Source organism: Colossoma macropomum, unplaced genomic scaffold (genome assembly GCF_904425465.1).
Source record: "Colossoma macropomum unplaced genomic scaffold, Colossoma_macropomum, whole genome shotgun sequence".
Taxonomy (NCBI): domain Eukaryota; kingdom Metazoa; phylum Chordata; class Actinopteri; order Characiformes; family Serrasalmidae; genus Colossoma; species Colossoma macropomum.
In genome coordinates, this window is record NW_023496039.1 from 360,619 (window position 1) to 373,840 (window position 13,222).

At 46.3% G+C, this 13,222-nt stretch overlaps 15 non-coding genes across 15 annotated transcripts; all 15 read left to right on the forward strand.

Moving 5' to 3' along the window:
* The first annotated feature begins 2,356 nt into the window (after positions 1–2,356).
* Positions 2,357–2,446, forward strand: trnar-ucu. The gene is given in 2 exon segments: positions 2,357–2,393; positions 2,411–2,446. It is a non-coding gene; the product is annotated as a tRNA-Arg (tRNA).
* Positions 2,447–3,617: 1,171 nt separating this feature from the next.
* trnar-ucu lies at positions 3,618–3,707 on the forward strand. The gene is given in 2 exon segments: positions 3,618–3,654; positions 3,672–3,707. It is a non-coding gene; the product is annotated as a tRNA-Arg (tRNA).
* Positions 3,708–4,695: 988 nt separating this feature from the next.
* Positions 4,696–4,769, forward strand: trnat-agu. Its single transcript has one exon. It is a non-coding gene; the product is annotated as a tRNA-Thr (tRNA).
* Positions 4,770–4,844: 75 nt separating this feature from the next.
* On the forward strand, positions 4,845–4,934 carry trnar-ucu. The gene is given in 2 exon segments: positions 4,845–4,881; positions 4,899–4,934. It is a non-coding gene; the product is annotated as a tRNA-Arg (tRNA).
* A 988-nt stretch (positions 4,935–5,922) lies between these two features.
* On the forward strand, positions 5,923–5,996 carry trnat-agu. The gene has a single exon. It is a non-coding gene; the product is annotated as a tRNA-Thr (tRNA).
* A 75-nt stretch (positions 5,997–6,071) lies between these two features.
* On the forward strand, positions 6,072–6,161 carry trnar-ucu. The gene is given in 2 exon segments: positions 6,072–6,108; positions 6,126–6,161. It is a non-coding gene; the product is annotated as a tRNA-Arg (tRNA).
* Positions 6,162–7,149: 988 nt separating this feature from the next.
* Positions 7,150–7,223, forward strand: trnat-agu. The gene has a single exon. It is a non-coding gene; the product is annotated as a tRNA-Thr (tRNA).
* A 75-nt stretch (positions 7,224–7,298) lies between these two features.
* Positions 7,299–7,388, forward strand: trnar-ucu. The gene is given in 2 exon segments: positions 7,299–7,335; positions 7,353–7,388. It is a non-coding gene; the product is annotated as a tRNA-Arg (tRNA).
* Positions 7,389–8,365: 977 nt separating this feature from the next.
* On the forward strand, positions 8,366–8,439 carry trnat-agu. The gene has a single exon. It is a non-coding gene; the product is annotated as a tRNA-Thr (tRNA).
* A 75-nt stretch (positions 8,440–8,514) lies between these two features.
* Positions 8,515–8,604, forward strand: trnak-uuu. The gene is given in 2 exon segments: positions 8,515–8,551; positions 8,569–8,604. It is a non-coding gene; the product is annotated as a tRNA-Lys (tRNA).
* Positions 8,605–9,729: 1,125 nt separating this feature from the next.
* Positions 9,730–9,819, forward strand: trnar-ucu. The gene is given in 2 exon segments: positions 9,730–9,766; positions 9,784–9,819. It is a non-coding gene; the product is annotated as a tRNA-Arg (tRNA).
* Positions 9,820–10,804: 985 nt separating this feature from the next.
* trnat-agu lies at positions 10,805–10,878 on the forward strand. The gene has a single exon. It is a non-coding gene; the product is annotated as a tRNA-Thr (tRNA).
* Positions 10,879–10,953: 75 nt separating this feature from the next.
* On the forward strand, positions 10,954–11,043 carry trnar-ucu. The gene is given in 2 exon segments: positions 10,954–10,990; positions 11,008–11,043. It is a non-coding gene; the product is annotated as a tRNA-Arg (tRNA).
* Positions 11,044–12,031: 988 nt separating this feature from the next.
* trnat-agu lies at positions 12,032–12,105 on the forward strand. The gene has a single exon. It is a non-coding gene; the product is annotated as a tRNA-Thr (tRNA).
* Positions 12,106–12,180: 75 nt separating this feature from the next.
* On the forward strand, positions 12,181–12,270 carry trnar-ucu. The gene is given in 2 exon segments: positions 12,181–12,217; positions 12,235–12,270. It is a non-coding gene; the product is annotated as a tRNA-Arg (tRNA).
* Positions 12,271–13,222: the final 952 nt, after the last annotated feature.

Consider the following 13,222-nt stretch of genomic DNA (forward strand, 5'->3'; position numbering starts at 1 on the left):
AATGTTCTGATTTGTGTGCATCCCTCAGTTTGTCGTACCATCCCGCCAAGCCAACTTGTTTTGTCTATAAATGATGTTCTGTTGCTTTAAATGGCATCACAAAGAGTAAGTAAAATCATTTGGGCTTTTGGAGCAGCCAGGAACAAAGGCAGGCAAGTTCTGACATTCTTTTACATTGTTTATTTGTTGCTTTTTCATGTTAGATGTGGTTAAACTTAACTGCCCTGTCACACAAAATACATAAGGAGAATTGTTTTTTTTAATAAAATGTTTACACAATTAAATGTGAAGGAAATTATATTTCAAATTAAAAGAATGAAATGTAGCACCCCGTTACATGTTTTATTCTGATGAGGTGTTAAGAAATGTGACAGAGTGGTTCTGTTTTCTGTTTGAAAAAGTGAAAAGAGGTTGGAGTTTTTACCCATGTATAGGTCAAAATGTGTGCTTTCAGGAGGAAAGCTCAAGGATATTTGTGTTACAAGATTAGAGTTTCTGGTGTGGGCTATTCACTTCCTTTTCTTTTAACCCTGTTTGATTCACTCACTCACTATAGCTGTCATTCATTCACTCATTCACACACCCTGTCACAGTGAATCACCCCGTCACATTAGTTACCAACTCGTCACAGTGAACCACCCCATCATATCAGTTACCACCCCGTCACAGTGAACCACCCTCTGTCATGTTGAGGATTTAAAAAACAAAAGAAATGGTGTTTGCTGTAGGTGAAAAATTTGAACATTGCAAAGTGGAAATGGCACCCATTTCGTAGAATGACTCATATGGAATAAAACTAAATAACTACACAATTTGTTAATCTTTAGATACCAATATGCAGACATACAGAAGACTATTTTTTATTTGTTTAAATTAATATATCATGTTAACATGGTGCAACAATAGCTGTTTCCATAGACATTGTGCAAAAATTGCAATGAATTAAATATAAAGCTTGCAATACTTTTTGTTGTGTTGTGTAAGGCCAGCATTGCAGCCATGCCAGCTGTGAAGGCCATTCTTGGTGTTCTTTTCAAATAATTTTCTGATCCTGATGAAATGGGTTTAAATGTTTAAAATTTCAAAATACATCTTCGTCTTCAATTATTGTATACACCACTGGCCGCATTTGTGGAAGACTTTATTAGAATCCATTGTGTGCACTGCCTTTGAATACAGCAGAGTTTGTATACACGTCGCTGCAGATTGGGTAACACCCAATGGTGTAGTATACACACCAGTTAGGTTTGTGTTTTTTTCAACACCTGGTAATTGGTTTATGGTAACTGTTTAATTACCCAAATTCCTGCTATTTCATTCATTTTTTCTGTATTGTGTACAAGTTCAGTATATTACTGTAAGATAATTAAAGATATTCTTTCCAAATGTTTTCTGGGGTTATCATTGAAATTCATATGTATGTACAGGCCAAAACAAGAGAGATTTGAGAATAGGAGGCTTTACATGGCATAGTAGTTAACATACTGCTTTAATACACGATAACACACATTGTGTTCTTAAAACTGTGGCATGCAATTGTTCAGGTAATCACCTGTGTTGTGTTGTTAACACGAGAACTTGGAGAGTTGATTTTCAGATTGTTTGCATGCTGTATTATGCTTTCTCTGAAGAAATGTGAATGTTAGGATACATCTGAGCAAACAGCTTTTATGGAAATAGAGGTTTAGAAATATGTAAAAAGTGTTTCAAACTAAAGGAAAATAATTTACTTAAAGACACTCAAACTTTGCCGTGTTTCCATAAAAACATTCCCCAGTTATACATCAAAAGATGAGTGTACAACTTTGCAAAAGTCATTACTGTATGAAGTTGAAGAATGCGACACATCTGATGTACATCAATGGTTTGAAGCTGTGTTGGGACAATTGATCCCACATCTTTCAATTTTAGAAAAGAGTGCAGAAAGGGTGGTCCTTACGTTGCTGTCGTCTACCAGAGGAGGAGAGGAAACACTGCGTCTGTCCGTTGGTGAATCGTTTGTGGGAGAGTTACTCAAGTTAGGCTTTTGTTGGATTTAATGCTGCTCAAGTCAATAGAAAAACCTGGGTCTGACTCCGAGCGGCGACTGTTACTTGTACTGTTTGCTCAAAAGCCTGTCAAAGAGCAATACGGAGCAATGCAGCACGAGGACGCCCAGCACTCTGCAAGCTGTAGCGCTCTGCAAGCTATGACCCTCTGGGAGCTGTGGCACCGTGGCTTAGTTGGTTGAAGTGCGTGCCCAATGAATAGGAGAATGTGGGTTCAAATCCTGGTGGTGCCTGGTGTTTGTAGTAAATGCTTTCAGGCATGTTGCATCAAAATGATGATTCCCTCGCCATTTTAACAGTGCCCTATGGGCTCTGTGGCGCAATGGATAGCGCATTGGACTTCTAGACATGGGTTTGAGGCAATTCAAAGGTTGTGGGTTCGAGTCCCACCAGACTCAGGAGTTTTCTCACCTTGCGAGAGTTGAGTCCCCGGTGTCTGCTGCTCCCTTCCTAAGCACAGGCTAAGCACTGTGAAAGAGAGGGAAGCACAGGTTTGTGCATGAGGCCATTCTCACCCTCTATGCTGGAATGCTTTGTTTCCTCCGCGTTCAGGCACTCACACACTTGGCTGCTGTTCCAAAATTTCATTCCCCAGTTGTGCATCAAAAGATGGGTGTATGAGTTCGCAAGAGTCCCTACTGTATAAAGTTGAAGAATCCGACGCATCTGATGTACATCAATGGCTTGAAGCTGTTTTGGGACCATTCATCCCACGGCTTCCAATTTTAGAAAAGCGTGCAGATCTAGGAACTACTCAGTGTTTGTTTGGTTCAGGACTTTTAGCCAGCAGTCCTGGAGGACCCCAGTATGTGAAGTGTTGCATTCTGTCATTGCACTCACCTGATCCAACTCACAAGGTAATCAGTAGGGCCTTCACGGAGAAATCAGCTTTTTTGCGAAAGGGCGGTCCTTACGTTGCTGTCGTCTGCCAGAGTCCAGTTTTTGACACCTTTTCCACTATTAAAGCGACTGTCTTAGTCGGTCTAAGCGGCTGCCTAGTACACCGCAGGTCCTGGATGTGCATTCCAACGGTGGCTATTAGGTCTCTCCAAGATTGTCAGGAATGTCGCATATAAATAAATAGCCCACTTAGGTTTTGGACAAATGATTGTTTTTCTTGCTCTGTGGCTTTACCTCTTTTTTCTGATGCTTTATGTGAGTCTTATGGTTAGATTACAGAATCCACTGCGTCTGTCCATTTTGTTAACCGTTTGTGGGAGAGTTGCTCAAGTTAGGCTTTTGTTGGATTTAATGCTGCTCAAGTCAATAGAAAAACCTGGGTCTGACTCCGAGCGGCGACTGTTACTTGTACTGTTTGCTCAAAAGCCTGTCAAAGAGCAATACGGAGCAATGCAGCACGAGGACGCCCAGCACTCTGCAAGCTGTAGCGCTCTGCAAGCTATGACCCTCTGGAAGCTGTGGCACCGTGGCTTAGTTGGTTGAAGTGCGTGCCCAATGAATAGGAGAATGTGGGTTCAAATCCTGGTGGTGCCTGGTGTTTGTAGTAAATGCTTTCAGGCATGTTGCATCAAAATGATGATTCCCTCGCCATTTTAACAGTGCCCTATGGGCTCTGTGGCGCAATGGATAGCGCATTGGACTTCTAGACATGGGTTTGAGGCAATTCAAAGGTTGTGGGTTCGAGTCCCACCAGACTCAGGAGTTTTCTCACCTTGCGAGAGTTGAGTCCCCGGTGTCTGCTGCTCCCTTCCTAAGCACAGGCTAAGCACTGTGAAAGAGAGGGAAGCACCTGTTTGTGCATGAGGCCATTCTCACCCTCTATCCTGGAATGCTTTGTTTCCTCCGCGTTCAGGCACTCTCACACTTGGCCGCTGTTCCAAAATTTCATTCCCCAGTTGTGCATCAAAAGATGCGTGTATGAGTTCGCAAGAGTCCCTACTGTATAAAGTTGAAGAATCCGACGCATCTGATGTACATCAATGGCTTGAAGCTGTTTTGGGACCATTCATCCCACGGCTTCCAATTTTAGAAAAGCGTGCAGATCTAGGAACTACTCAGTGTTTGTTTGGTTCAGGACTTTTAGCCAGCAGTCCTGGAGGACCCCAGTATGTGAAGTGTTGCATTCTGTCATTGCACTCACCTGATCCAACTCACAAGGTAATCAGTAGGGCCTTCACGGAGAAATCAGCTTTTTTGCCACAGGGCGGTCCTTACGTTGCTGTCGTCTGCCAGAGTCCAGTTTTTGTCACCTTTTCCACTATTAAAGCGACTGTCTTAGTCGGTCTAAGCGGCTGCCTAGTACACCGCAGGTCCTGGATGTGCATTCCAACGGTGGCTATTAGGTCTCTCCAAGATTGTCAGGAATGTCGCATATAAATAAATAGCCCACTTAGGTTTTGGACAAATGATTGTTTTTCTTGCTCTGTGGCTTTACCTCTTTTTTCTGATGCTTTATGTGAGTCTTATGGTTAGATTACAGAATCCACTGCGTCTGTCCATTTTGTTAACCGTTTGTGGGAGAGTTGCTCAAGTTAGGCTTTTGTTGGATTTAATGCTGCTCAAGTCAATAGAAAAACCTGGGTCTGACTCCGAGCGGCGACTGTTACTTGTACTGTTTGCTCAAAAGCCTGTCAAAGAGCAATACGGAGCACTGCAGCACGAGGACCCCTTTCACTCTGCAGGCTGCGGCGCCGTGGCTTAGTTGGTCAAAGCGCCTGTCTAGTAAACAGGAGATCCTGGGTTCGAATCCCAGCGGTGCCTGGTGTTTATAGTAAACGTTTTCAGGCATGTTGCATCAAAACGACGGCTCCCTCGCCATTTTGACAGCGTCCTATGGGCTCTGTGGCGCAATGGATAGCGCATTGGACTTCTAGACATAGGTTTGAGGCAATTCAAAGGTTGTGGGTTCGAGTCCCACCAGACTCAGGAGTTTTCTCACCTTGCGAGAGTTGAGTCCCCGGTGTCTGCTGCTCCCTTCCTAAGCACAGGCTAAGCACTGTGAAAGAGAGGGAAGCACCTGTTTGTGCATGAGGCCATTCTCACCCTCTATCCTGGAATGCTTTGTTTCCTCCGCGTTCAGGCACTCTCACACTTGGCCGCTGTTCCAAAATTTCATTCCCCAGTTGTGCATCAAAAGATGCGTGTATGAGTTCGCAAGAGTCCCTACTGTATAAAGTTGAAGAATCCGACGCATCTGATGTACATCAATGGCTTGAAGCTGTTTTGGGACCATTCATCCCACGGCTTCCAATTTTAGAAAAGCGTGCAGATCCAGGAACTACTCAGTGTTTGTTTGGTTCAGGACTTTTAGCCAGCAGTCCTGGAGGACCCCAGTATGTGAAGTGTTGCATTCTGTCATTGCACTCACCTGATCCAACTCACAAGGTAATCAGTAGGGCCTTCACGGAGAAATCAGCTTTTTTGCCACAGGGCGGTCCTTACGTTGCTGTCGTCTGCCAGAGTCCAGTTTTTGTCACCTTTTCCACTATTAAAGCGACTGTCTTAGTCGGTCTAAGCGGCTGCCTAGTACACCGCAGGTCCTGGATGTGCATTCCAACGGTGGCTATTAGGTCTCTCCAAGATTGTCAGGAATGTCGCATATAAATAAATAGCCCACTTAGGTTTTGGACAAATGATTGTTTTTCTTGCTCTGTGGCTTTACCTCTTTTTTCTGATGCTTTATGTGAGTCTTATGGTTAGATTACAGGATCCACTGCGTCTGTCCATTTTGTTAACCGTTTGTGGGAGAGTTGCTCAAGTTAGGCTTTTGTTGGATTTAATGCTGCTCAAGTCAATAGAAAAGCCTGGGTCTGACTCCCAGCGGCGACTGTTACTTGTACTGTTTGCTCAAAAGCCTGTCAAAGAGCAATACGGAGCACTGCAGCACGAGGACCCCTTTCTCTCTGCAGGCTGCGGCGCCTTGGCTTAGTTGGTCAAAGCGCCTGTCTAGTAAACAGGAGATACTGGGTTTGAATCCCAGTGGTGCCTGGTGTTTATAGTAAACGTTTTCAGGCATGTTGCAACAAAACGACGGCTCCCTCGCCATTTTAAAAGCGTCCTATGGGCTCTGTGGCGCAATGGATAGCGCATTGGACTTCTAGACATAGGTTTGAGGCAATTCAAAGGTTGTGGGTTCGAGTCCCACCAGACTCAGGAGTTTTCTCACCTTGCGAGAGTTGAGTCCCCGGTGTCTGCTGCTCCCTTCCTAAGCACAGGCTAAGCACTGTGAAAGAGAGGGAAGCACCTGTTTGTGCATGAGGCCATTCTCACCCTCTATCCTGGAATGCTTTGTTTCCTCCGCGTTCAGGCACTCTCACACTTGGCCGCTGTTCCAAAATTTCATTCCCCAGTTGTGCATCAAAAGATGCGTGTATGAGTTCGCAAGAGTCCCTACTGTATAAAGTTGAAGAATCCGACGCATCTGATGTACATCAATGGCTTGAAGCTGTTTTGGGACCATTCATCCCACGGCTTCCAATTTTAGAAAAGCGTGCAGATCTAGGAACTACTCAGTGTTTGTTTGGTTCAGGACTTTTAGCCAGCAGTCCTGGAGGACCCCAGTATGTGAAGTGTTGCATTCTGTCATTGCACTCACCTGATCCAACTCACAAGGTAATCAGTAGGGCCTTCACGGAGAAATCAGCCTTTTTGCGAAAGGGCGGTCCTTACGTTGCTGTCATCTGCCAGAGTCCAGTTTTTGACACCTTTTCCACTATTAAAGCGACTGTCTTAGTCGGTCTAAGCGGCTGCCTAGTACACCGCAGGTCCTGGATGTGCATTCCAACGGTGGCTATTAGGTCTCTCCAAGGTTGTCAGGAATGTCGCATATAAATAAATAGCCCACTTAGGTTTTGGACAAATGATTGTTTTTCTTGCTCTGTGGCTTTACCTCTTTTTTCTGATGCTTTATGTGAGTCTTATGGTTAGATTACAGGATCCACTGCGTCTGTCCATTTTGTTAACCGTTTGTGGGAGAGTTGCTCAAGTTAGGCTTTTGTTGGATTTAATGCTGCTCAAGTCAATAGAAAAGCCTGGGTCTGACTCCCAGCGGCGACTGTTACTTGTACTGTTTGCTCAAAAGCCTGTCAAAGAGCAATACGGAGCACTGCAGCACGAGGACCCCTTTCTCTCTGCAGGCTGCGGCGCCTTGGCTTAGTTGGTCAAAGCGCCTGTCTAGTAAACAGGAGATACTGGGTTTGAATCCCAGTGGTGCCTGGTGTTTATAGTAAACGTTTTCAGGCATGTTGCAACAAAACGACGGCTCCCTCGCCATTTTAAAAGCGTCCTATGGGCTCTGTGGCGCAATGGATAGCGCATTGGACTTCTAGACATGGGTTTGAGGCCATTCAAAGGTTGTGGGTTCGAGTCCCACCAGAGTCGGGAGTCTTCTCACCTTGCGAGAGTTGAGTCCCCTGTGTCTGCTGCTCCCTGGCTAAGCACTGTGAAAGAGAGGGAAGCACAGGTTTGTGCATGAGGCCATTCTCACCCTCTATGCTGGAATGCTTTGTTTCCTCCGCGTTCAGGCACTCACACACTTGGCCGCTGTTCCAAAATTTCATTCCCCAGTTGTGCATCAAAAGATGGGTGTATGAGTTCGCAAGAGTCCCTACTGTATAAAGTTGAAGAATCCGACGCATCTGATGTACATCAATGGCTTGAAGCTGTTTCGGGACCATTCATCCCACGGCTTCCAATTTTAGAAAAGCGCGCAGATCCAGGAACTACTCAGTGTTTGTTTGGTTCAGGACTTTTAGCCAGCAGTCCTGGAGGACCCCAGTATGTGAAGTGTTGCATTCTGTCATTGCACTCACCTGATCCAACTCACAAGGTAATCAGTAGGGCCTTCACGGAGAAATCAGCCTTTTTGCGAAAGGGCGGTCCTTACGTTGCTGTCATCTGCCAGAGTCCAGTTTTTGACACCTTTTCCACTATTAAAGCGACTGTCTTAGTCGGTCTAAGCGGCTGCCTAGTACACCGCAGGTCCTGGAAGTGCATTCCAACGGTGGCTATTAGGTCTCTCCAAGGTTGTCAGGAATGTCGCATATAAATAAATAGCCCACTTAGGTTTTGGACAAATGATTGTTTTTCTTGCTCTGTGGCTTTACCTCTTTTTTCTGATGCTTTATGTGAGTCTTATGGTTATATTACAGGATCCACTGCGTCTGTCCATTTTGTTAACCGTTTGTGGGAGAGTTGCTCAAGTTAGGCTTTTGTTGGATTTAATGCTGCTCAAGTCAATAGAAAAGCCTGGGTCTGACTCCCAGCGGTGACTGTTACTTGTACTGTTTGCTCAAAAGCCTGTCAAAGAGCAATACGGAGCACTGCAGCACGAGGACCCCTTTCGCTCTGCAGGCTGCGGCGCCGTGGCTTAGTTGGTCAAAGCGCCTGTCTAGTAAACAGGAGATCCTGGGTTCGAATCCCAGCGGTGCCTGGTGTTTATAGCAAACGTTTTCAGGCATGTTGCATCAAAACGACGGCTCCCTCGCCATTTTGACAGCGCCCTATGGGCTCTGTGGCGCAATGGATAGCGCATTGGACTTTTAGACATGGGTTTGAGGCCATTCAAAGGTTGTGGGTTCGAGTCCCACCAGAGTCGGGAGTCTTCTCACCTTGCGAGAGTTGAGTCCCCTGTGTCTGCTGCTCCCTGGCTAAGCACTGTGAAAGAGAGGGAAGCACAGGTTTGTGCATGAGGCCATTCTCACCCTCTATGCTGGAATGCTTTGTTTCCTCCGCGTTCAGGCACTCACACACTTGGCCGCTGTTCCAAAATTTCATTCCCCAGTTGTGCATCAAAAGATGGGTGTATGAGTTCGCAAGAGTCCCTACTGTATAAAGTTGAAGAATCCGACGCATCTGATGTACATCAATGGCTTGAAGCTGTTTTGGGACCATTCATCCCACGGCTTCCAATTTTAGAAAAGCGTGCAGATCTAGGAACTACTCAGTGTTTGTTTGGTTCAGGACTTTTAGCCAGCAGTCCTGGAGGACCCCAGTATGTGAAGTGTTGCATTCTGTCATTGCACTCACCTGATCCAACTCACAAGGTAATCAGTAGGGCCTTCACGGAGAAATCAGCTTTTTTGCGAAAGGGCGGTCCTTACGTTGCTGTCGTCTGCCAGAGTCCAGTTTTTGTCACCTTTTCCACTATTAAAGCGACTGTCTTAGTCGGTCTAAGCGGCTGCCTAGTACACCGCAGGTCCTGGATGTGCATTCCAACGGTGGCTATTAGGTCTCTCCAAGATTGTCAGGAATGTCGCATATAAATAAATAGCCCACTTAGGTTTTGGACAAATGATTGTTTTTCTTGCTCTGTGGCCTTACCTCTTTTTTCTGATGCTTTATGTGAGTCTTATGGTTAGATTACAGGATCCACTGCGTCTGTCCATTTTGTTAACCGTTTGTGGGAGAGTTGCTCAAGTTAGGCTTTTGTTGGATTTAATGCTGCTCAAGTCAATAGAAAAGCCTGGGTCTGACTCCCAGCGGCGACTGTTACTTGTACTGTTTGCTCAAAAGCCTGTCAAAGAGCAATACGGAGCACTGCAGCACGAGGACCCCTTTCGCTCTGCAGGCTGCGGCGCCGTGGCTTAGTTGGTCAAAGCGCCTGTCTTGTAACAGGAGATCCTGGGTTCGAATCCCAGCGGTGCCTGGTGTTTATAGTAAACGTTTTCAGGCATGTTGCATCAAAACGACGGCTCCCTCGCCATTTTGACAGCGTCCTATGGGCTCTGTGGCGCAATGGATAGCGCATTGGACTTCTAGACATAGGTTTGAGGCCATTCAAAGGTTGTGGGTTCGAGTCCCACCAGAGTCAGGAGTTTTCTCACCTTGCGAGAGTTGAGTCCCCTGTGTCTGCTGCTCCCTTCCTAAGCACAGGCTAAGCACTGTGAAAGAGAGGGAAGCACAGGTTTGTGCATGAGGCCATTCTCACCCTCTATGCTGGAATGCTTTGTTTCCTCCGCGTTCAGGCACTCACACACTTGGCCGCTGTTCCAAAATTTCATTCCCCAGTTGTGCATCAAAAGATGGGTGTATGAGTTCGCAAGAGTCCCTACTGTATAAAGTTGAAGAATCCGACGCATCCGATGTACATCAATGGCTTGAAGCTGTTTTGGGACCATTCATCCCACGGCTTCCAATTTTAGAAAAGCGTGCAGATCTAGGAACTACTCAGTGTTTGTTTGGTTCAGGACTTTTAGCCAGCAGTCCTGGAGGACCCCAGTATGTGAAGTGTTGCATTCTGTCATTGCACTCACCTGATCCAACTCACAAGGTAATCAGTAGGGCCTTCACGGAGAAATCAGCTTTTTTGCGAAAGGGCGGTCCTTACGTTGCTGTCGTCTGCCAGAGTCCAGTTTTTGTCACCTTTTCCACAATTAAGCGACTGTCTTAGTCGGTCTAAGCGGCTGCCTAGTACACCGCAGGTCCTGGATGTGCATTCCAACGGTGGCTATTAGGTCTCTCCAAGGTTGTCAGGAATGTCGCATATTAATAAATAGCCCACTTAGTTTTGGACAAATGATTGTTTTTCTTGCTCTGTGGCCTTACCTCTTTTTTCTGATGCTTTATGTGAGTCTTATGGTTAGATTACAGGATCCACTGCGTCTGTCCATTTTGTTAACCGTTTGTGGGAGAGTTGCTCAGTTAGGCTTTTGTTGGATTTAATGCTGCTCAAGTCAATAGAAAAGCCTGGGTCTGACTCCCAGCGGCGACTGTTACTTGTACTGTTTGCTCAAAAGCCTGTCAAAGAGCAATACGGAGCACTGCAGCACGAGGACCCCTTTCGCTCTGCAGGCTGCGGCGCCGTGGCTTAGTTGGTCAAAGCGCCTGTCTAGTAAACAGGAGATCCTGGGTTCGAATCCCAGCGGTGCCTGGTGTTTATAGCAAACGTTTTCAGGCATGTTGCATCAAAACGACGGCTCCCTCGCCATTTTGACAGCGTCCTATGGGCTCTGTGGCGCAATGGATAGCGCATTGGACTTCTAGACATAGGTTTGAGGCCATTCAAAGGTTGTGGGTTCGAGTCCCACCAGAGTCAGGAGTTTTCTCACCTTGCGAGAGTTGAGTCCCCTGTGTCTGCTGCTCCCTTCCTAAGCACAGGCTAAGCACTGTGAAAGAGAGGGAAGCACAGGTTTGTGCATGAGGCCATTCTCACCCTCTATGCTGGAATGCTTTGTTTCCTCCGCGTTCAGGCACTCACACACTTGGCCGCTGTTCCAAAATTTCATTCCCCAGTTGTGCATCAAAAGATGGGTGTATGAGTTCGCAAGAGTCCCTACTGTATAAAGTTGAAGAATCCGACGCATCCGATGTACATCAATGGCTTGAAGCTGTTTTGGGACCATTCATCCCACGGCTTCCAATTTTAGAAAAGCGTGCAGATCTAGGAACTACTCAGTGTTTGTTTGGTTCAGGACTTTTAGCCAGCAGTCCTGGAGGACCCCAGTATGTGAAGTGTTGCATTCTGTCATTGCACTCACCTGATCCAACTCACAAGGTAATCAGTAGGGCCTTCACGGAGAAATCAGCTTTTTTGCGAAAGGGCGGTCCTTACGTTGCTGTCGTCTGCCAGAGTCCAGTTTTTGTCACCTTTTCCACTATTAAAGCGACTGTCTTAGTCGGTCTAAGCGGCTGCCTAGTACACCGCAGGTCCTGGATGTGCATTCCAACGGTGGCTATTAGGTCTCTCCAAGGTTGTCAGGAATGTCGCATATTAATAAATAGCCCACTTAGGTTTTGGACAAATGATTGTTTTTCTTGCTCTGTGGCCTTACCTCTTTTTTCTGATGCTTTATGTGAGTCTTATGGTTAGATTACAGGATCCACTGCGTCTGTCCATTTTGTTAACCGTTTGTGGGAGAGTTGCTCAAGTTAGGCTTTTGTTGGATTTAATGCTGCTCAAGTCAATAGAAAAGCCTGGGTCTGACTCCCAGCGGCGACTGTTACTTGTACTGTTTGCTCAAAAGCCTGTCAAAGAGCAATACGGAGCACTGCAGCACGAGGACCCCTTTCGCTCTGCAGGCTGCGGCGCCGTGGCTTAGTTGGTCAAAGCGCCTGTCTAGTAAACAGGAGATCCTGGGTTCGAATCCCAGCGGTGCCTGGTGTTTATAGTAAACGTTTTCAGGCATGTTGCATCAAAACGACGGCTCCCTCGCCATTTTGACAGCGTCCTATGGGCTCTGTGGCGCAATGGATAGCGCATTGGACTTCTAGACATAGGTTTGAGGCCATTCAAAGGTTGTGGGTTCGAGTCCCACCAGAGTCAGGAGTTTTCTCACCTTGCGAGAGTTGAGTCCCCTGTGTCTGCTGCTCCCTTCCTAAGCACAGGCTAAGCACTGTGAAAGAGAGGGAAGCACAGGTTTGTGCATGAGGCCATTCTCACCCTCTATGCTGGAATGCTTTGTTTCCTCCGCGTTCAGGCACTCACACACTTGGCCGCTGTTCCAAAATTTCATTCCCCAGTTGTGCATCAAAAGATGGGTGTATGAGTTCGCAAGAGTCCCTACTGTATAAAGTTGAAGAATCCGACGCATCCGATGTACATCAATGGCTTGAAGCTGTTTTGGGACCATTCATCCCACGGCTTCCAATTTTAGAAAAGCGTGCAGATCCAGGAACTACTCAGTGTTTGTTTGGTTCAGGACTTTTAGCCAGCAGTCCTGGAGGACCCCAGTATGTGAAGTGTTGCATTCTGTCATTGCACTCACCTGATCCAACTCACAAGGTAATCAGTAGGGCCTTCACGGAGAAATCAGCTTTTTTGCGAAAGGGCGGTCCTTACGTTGCTGTCGTCTGCCAGAGTCCAGTTTTTGTCACCTTTTCCACTATTAAAGCGACTGTCTTAGTCGGTCTAAGCGGCTGCCTAGTACACCGCAGGTCCTGGATGTGCATTCCAACGGTGGCTATTAGGTCTCTCCAAGATTGTCAGGAATGTCGCATATAAATAAATAGCCCACTTAGGTTTTGGACAAATGATTGTTTTTCTTGCTCTGTGGCCTTACCTCTTTTTTCTGATGCTTTATGTGAGTCTTATGGTTAGATTACAGGATCCACTGCGTCTGTCCATTTTGTTAACCGTTTGTGGGAGAGTTGCTCAAGTTAGGCTTTTGTTGGATTTAATGCTGCTCAAGTCAATAGAAAAGCCTGGGTCTGACTCCCAGCGGCGACTGTTACTTGTACTGTTTGCTCAAAAGCCTGTCAAAGAGCAATACGGAGCA